General features: G+C 46.4%; 1 pseudogene across 1 annotated transcript; it reads left to right on the top strand.

Annotated features, from left to right (window-relative positions):
- The first annotated feature begins 470 nt into the window (after positions 1-470).
- LOC309796617 (serine/threonine-protein phosphatase 6 regulatory subunit 3-like) lies at positions 471-3,462 on the top strand (annotated as a pseudogene). Its single transcript, XR_014296143.1, has 2 exons — positions 471-552; positions 725-3,462. The product of XR_014296143.1 is annotated as a serine/threonine-protein phosphatase 6 regulatory subunit 3-like (transcript).
- Positions 3,463-6,423: the final 2,961 nt, after the last annotated feature.

Here is a 6,423-nt window from a genome sequence, read left to right as displayed (position 1 = left end):
AAATTAATAAATAAACATTTTTTTAAAAAACTATAATAAACTGATGATTCTCCCTTTAAAACAATGCTTTGGGCCTCCCTGGTGGCGCAGTGGTTGAGAGTCCGCCTGCCGATGCAGGGGATACGGGTTCGTGCCCCGGTCTGGGAGGATCCCATATGCCGCGGAGCGGCTGGGCCCGTGAGCCATGGCCGCTGGGCCTGCGCGTCCGGAGCCTGTGCTCCGCAACGGGAGAGGCCACAACAGTGAGAGGCCCGCATACCGCAAAAAGAAAAAACAAAACAAAACAAAAAAAAACAATGCTTTGTTCTAACTTGGGGGGGAACAATTGTTTAACTTATTGCCTTTCTTGGGATTTCATTTCTAACCTGCATTCTAGCAAATGACATCCTACTAATACCAAGATTACACCAAAACAAGAGGGCTGATAAACTAATTTTAACTACCAGTGAAGATAATCAATAAGTAAAGCAGATTTTGGGCGCTTCGCTGATGGTGTCGGTGAGCGCGTTTCCTGCCTGAGCGCAACTAGCGGCGAGTCGCGGGCACCTCCAGGTGGACGGAATGAGTCCTTGGATGTACCTGTGTGTCCTGACGTTTCAACCTCGGAGCTTCGTGCAATTTTCTCGGTGGTACAGGATGGCTAGAGTGGCCTGGAGTTGTGTACTTCCCTTTCCTCATGCGGAAGGTTGGAGAGGGCTAGAGTTGGATATTTCCCTTCCTCCAGGGGAACTTCTGTTTCATGTCGACCATCCCACTTTATTCTGCTAATCTGCTAATGCAGTAAATTGGAAGACAACCGTTGCCAGGATAACCTGTAATGGGCAAGGAGCCACAGAAAAGAAAACATTTCTTTTAATTTTTAAACTTGGTTTGAAAGAGCAGCATGTTTTGGAAATTTGATCTTCATTCACCATCCCACATAGACACACTTCTAGAAAGAGAAGATGTAACACTGAAGGAGTTGATGGATGAGGAAGATGTTTTACAGGAATGTAAAGCTCAGAACTGCAAACTTATAGAGTTCCTGTTAAAAGCAGAATGTCTCGAAGATTTAGTCTCATTCATTATTGAAGAACCACCTCAAGACATGGATGAAAAGATCAGATACAAGTATCCAAATATATCTTGTGAGTTGCTCACTTCTGATGTCTCCCAAATGAATGATAGACTGGGAGAAGATGAATCCTTGCTAATGAAATTGTATAGCTTCCTCCTAAACAATTCCCCCTTGAACCCACTACTTGCCAGTTTCTTCAGCAAGGTGCTAAGTATTCTTATCAGCAGAAAACCAGAACAGATTGTGGATTTCCTAAAGAAGAAATGTGACTTTGTGGACCTTATTATGAAGCACATAGGAACATCGGCCATCATGGACTTGTTGCTCAGGCCCCTGACATGCATTGAGCCCCCACAGCCCAGGCAGGATGTGCTGAATTGGTTAAATGAGGAAAAAATTATCCAGAGGCTTGTGGAAATAGTTCATCCATCACAAGAAGAAGATCGGCATTCAAATGCATCACAGTCACTTTGTGAAATTGTTCGCCTGAGCAGAGACCAGATGTTACAAATTCAGAACAGTACAGAACCAGACCCCCTGCTTGCCACTCTAGAAAAGCAAGAAATTATAGAGCAGCTCCTATCAAATATTTTCCACAAGGAGAAGAATGAATCGGCCATAGTCAGCGCAGTCCAGATATTATTGGCTTTACTTGAGACACGGCGACCAACATTTGAAGGCCATATAGAGATCTGCCCACCAGGCATGAGTCATTCAGCTTGTTCGGTCAACAAGAGCGTTCTAGAAGCCATCCGAGGAAGACTTGGATCTTTTCATGAACTCCTGTTTGAGTCACCCAAGAAAAGTGTGATGAAGACTACGTGGGGCGTGCTGGACCCTCCCGTGGGCAACACCCGGTTGAATGTGATTAGGTTGATATCCAGCCTCCTCCAAACAAATACCAGCAGTATCAATGGGGATCTTATGGAGCTGAATAGCATTGGGGTCATATTGGACATGTTCTTCAAATACACATGGAATAACTTTTTACACACACAAGTGGAAATCTGTATTGCACTGATTCTTGCAAGTCCTTTTGAAAACACAGAAAATAGCACAATTACTGATCAAGACTCCACTGGTGACAATTTGTTATTGAAACATCTCTTTCAAAAATGTCAATTGATAGAACGAATACTTGACGCCTGGGAAATGAACGAGAAGAAACAAGCCGAAGGAGGAAGACGGCATGGCTACATGGGACACCTGACAAGGATAGCCAACTGCATCGTGCACAGCACTGATAAGGGCCCCAACAGCGCCTTAGTACAGCAGCTCATCAAAGATCTTCCAGACAAAGTCAGGGAGCGATGGGAGACGTTCTGCACAAGCTCCTTAGGAGAAACTAACAAGAGGAACACGGTAGATCTAGCCTTTTCTGATTATCAGATGCAACAAATGACGTCCAATTTTATTGACCAGTTTGGCTTCAATGATGAGAAGTTTGCAGATCAAGAGGACATTGGCAATGTTTCTTTTGATCGGGTATCAGACATCAACTTTACTCTCAATACAAATGAAAGTGGAAATATTGCCTTGTTTGAAGCATGTTGTAAGGAAAGAATACAGCAGTTTGATGATGGTGGCTCTGATGAGGAAGATATCTGGGAGGAAAAACACATTGCATTTATACCAGAATCCCAAAGACGATCAAGCTCGGGGAGTACAGACAGTGAGGAGAGTACAGACTCTGAAGAAGAAGATGGAGCAAAACAAGACTTGTTTGAATCCAGTAGTGCCAACACAGAGGATAAAATGGAGGTAGACCTGAATGAACCGCCCAGCTGGTCAGCCAGCTTTGATGTCCCCATGGAGACAGCGCTCGGGGCTCCCTTAGACTCTGTGGGCTCTGACGTCTGGAGCGCAGAGGAGCCGGTGCCGACTAAGGAGACGGGCTGGGCTTCGTTTTCCGAGTTCGCGTCTTCCCTGAGTACAAAAGACTCTTTAAGGAGCAGTTCTCCAGTGGAAGTGGAGACCAGCACGGAGCCAGTGGGCCCGCTGGCTTCCAGTGTGGCTGTGCTGGCAGTGCAGCCGGAAGCGCCAGGCAGCGTGGCCATGGAAGCCAGCTCTGACGGAGAGGAGGATGCAGAAAGTACAGACGAGGTAACTGAGACAGTGATGAATGGCGGCGTGAAGGAAACTCTGAGCCTCACTGTGGATGCCAAGACAGAAACCGCGGGCTTCAAAAGTGAGGAAGGAAAACTGTCTACCTCTCAAGATGCTGCTTGTAAAGATGTGGAGGAGAGCCTGGAGACGGCAGAGGGGAAGTCTGCAGCCCCCGGCCCCCCAGCAGCAGCCCAGAGCAGAGGACTGAGCAGCCGAGCATGCCAGGCGATGTGGCGGTTAACGGCCCCGTATGATGAGCGCACTCCGCTGCCGCCACCGCTGCTGCTGCTGACCGGGGACGGCAGGCGCCACCGTGCGGGGTCCGGGGCTGCGTCGGGAGCCCGTCGAGCCACCGCTGCTGCACTCACTCTGCAAGGGATCAGGACCAGCAACCTTTATATTCTAGAGTCTAAGACGTTGTACAGAGAAACCCAGAAGTATACAAATAGTGCACATTGACAAATACCAAGAATTTTTGCGTATGTTTATATTGTATTGTTCTAAATAATGGGTAGCCTGTGAAATAAGATCTTGCCACCCATGTAATAATAGTAGTAATACTATAGTTAAAATGGCTGTAAAAATAGTTTTATAAAAGTGAATACACAGAAAAAAAAAAAAAAGTAAAGCAGAACATGGAATGTAATGATATACTGGGGAAGCCACCGCACCCAGAATTTCCTGAATGTGAGTCGAACTCATGAAACAAGAGGGAAACATTTTCATCTTCTTAATAAAAGAAAAACCTCCGAAATATCAAAGGAGAAAAACCCTGCAAATGAACCTTTCAGATTGATTCAGAACATTTTCCAAGATGAGGCACCTGAAGAAAAACATGTGATTCAGGGTGATAGCATCCTGAATCTTCTCTGTCCCACTTACGGCACGTTGCTCGCTGACCCAAAGGTGAGGCTCTACCCACAAAGACAGGCTGAATGCCAACTTGTACAGCCTCATTTGCAAAGCCCCGCACTCTGGAGCTTAAACATCCCCGCTTAACAAATGGTGAGCAATTTAGTCCACTGCATGTAGATGAGACAAAGGCCAAAGTCTAACAATAGCTAACCCTCTCTCTGAGTCCCTGAATTAGCGAATGTTATTACAAAAAGAAAATATACTTTTATCTAGGTTGTTCCTTTTTCCCTCTGCTGTCTTCTGTGGCTTTGCCTATAAGCTCACGGTTTGTAGTTAAATCGGACAATTACTGAGCAAGAAGTGAATCATTAATGAACAGTCGCCGTAGATGTTTGGGAAACTGTGACCCAATCATCGAACGGAGAAGTGAACCACTGAAATAAATGACTTGTTCCACTCATTACCTGATCAGCATTTGTTTAGAGGTTCCTAGGTGCCCTATCAAAATTCTAATCAGTTCTATTTAAATTACATTTTTTTGCACTGCATTGTTATAAATGCTAATTTATGCCTAGAATGGAAGAGCTTTATTTCTTACCTCCTGAAGAAATGGATGAATAAAAACATACTTCTACAGGGCATAAAAGATGATCAAGGGCTCAGGGACGATTGGATTTGGCACTTGCCAAATCACATCCTGAAACTCGGAGCTGAAGCTTTAGGGGAAAACAAGGACATTCAGATCTTCCCACAACAAAGCCGCCCCTCGAGGAGGCAGAGGAATGTCACAGCAGAGTCCCTGCATTCACCACTGGGGACTTCCTGCTCTTGGGGATGAGAGCAGCTTTGGAGAGTGAGGAAGAAAAAGAAAGGGAAATTGTCACCGCCTGAGAAAAATGATCCCCGAAATCTTAAAAGCAGATGGTTATTTCAGAATCTCTGGGCCACTTCCCTGCATTGAGGAGAATTTCTCCGAACCTGGTACCCCATCTGTTTTTGCCAAGATGCCCACGTCCACCAGCCTGCAGGAGGTGACTGAGGTACCATAGCAAATGGTTCCCCCATATCTCCTTCTACAATTAGTTCGGCCTCCAATGTTAATGCCAAAGTGCCACCCTAAGCAGTGAGGGATGCTCCAGCCGAGAAGAAACAGAAGCGTAGTTTTACTCTGACATTCGAAGCCAGGCCACCTTGTAGCCTATGGGGTGGCCAGATGGGCCCAAGTCATTTGGGATGCAGAAAACCTCCGAAGGGAAAGAAGATTCAGAATGGTGTTCTAGAAATTGCTAGAAACCTCCTAATGAGCCCACAAAAGTACTACTTGTAAAACTGCTTTGATAACACAACGTTCCTCACCCATCCCAGGCCTGACGTCTGCGGAGGCCAGGGAGCCTGCCTTTGCCCTGCATCAAAGTCAGAATTCATTGCTGGAAGTTTCTCCTAAGCTGAGGAATTACCTTGAGAGGATTGAATTTCCAAGTGCAAGTCAGCAGCTGCTGGGGAGGCTGAGGTCACCTCAATCATCCCGCCGCACCACGAGTCTCTTGTGGAGAGAGGCCCAGGCGAGGCCGGATCAGCCCGGCTTAGGGCTGCCTGGCCGGGGGTGGAAACCACAGGTTCACACAAGCATTTAACCTCTTTTGAGCAGTGCAATGTGGCTGAGGCTTAACACAAGGCTGGAACATTTTCGAGCTTATTAGCACCTCAATATCCTGTGCTTGTAGCTGAGGAAGGAGTGTGATGGGGAAGGGGGGCCGCTGGGAGGGGAGAGGGCGGGTCAGAGCCCTGAACAAGAGAACAAGCGACTGTTTTCTCGTTTTCTGAGAGCAGCTGGGAAAAGGTGAAGCTTGCTCTCTAAATATTTCTCCTTTTAAACAGAAACGGTATTTTCCAGATCTCAAGGCTAATCACTTAATGGGAAAGAAGAGAAGAGAATCGCTTTTGTGAAAGAAGAGAAGAGAATCGCTTTTGTTCATCTTCCGTGGAACCCATCCATTAGTTTGAAAGCAAAATTTCTCTAGGAAATACCTGCGTGAGGGTGGCGTTTCTACAAGCTCTCAGGGTGGGGAAGAGGAAGCAGAGATGGGAGAAGGCAGAGCAGGAACAGCTGTGTTCCGGTCACTGTCTGGGAGAAGATGGTCATCAGCTGGGACACAGGGGCTGCAAAGCTTTTGGCGGTGGAATCGGTCCTCAGGGAGAAAGTGACCAGGGCGAAAGTGACAAGGGCGCCTCCCCCGGACCTTCCAAGGGGTGCTCAAGAAGCACGCCTCCAGCTCTAGGGCTGAGACCAATCCTAAAAGGGGTCTTTTTAGAGAAATTAAGCTGCACAGTGATGTTTCTCAAACTTGTTTAAATGATGATAATAATGGATAAAATTATTTCTAGTATTCATAAAAATCTCTCAT

The sequence above is a fragment of the Mesoplodon mirus genome, assembly GCF_964341445.2.
Source record: "Mesoplodon mirus genome assembly, chromosome: 2".
Lineage (NCBI taxonomy): Eukaryota > Metazoa > Chordata > Mammalia > Artiodactyla > Ziphiidae > Mesoplodon > Mesoplodon mirus.
This window is presented reverse-complemented; position numbering and strand designations above follow the sequence as displayed.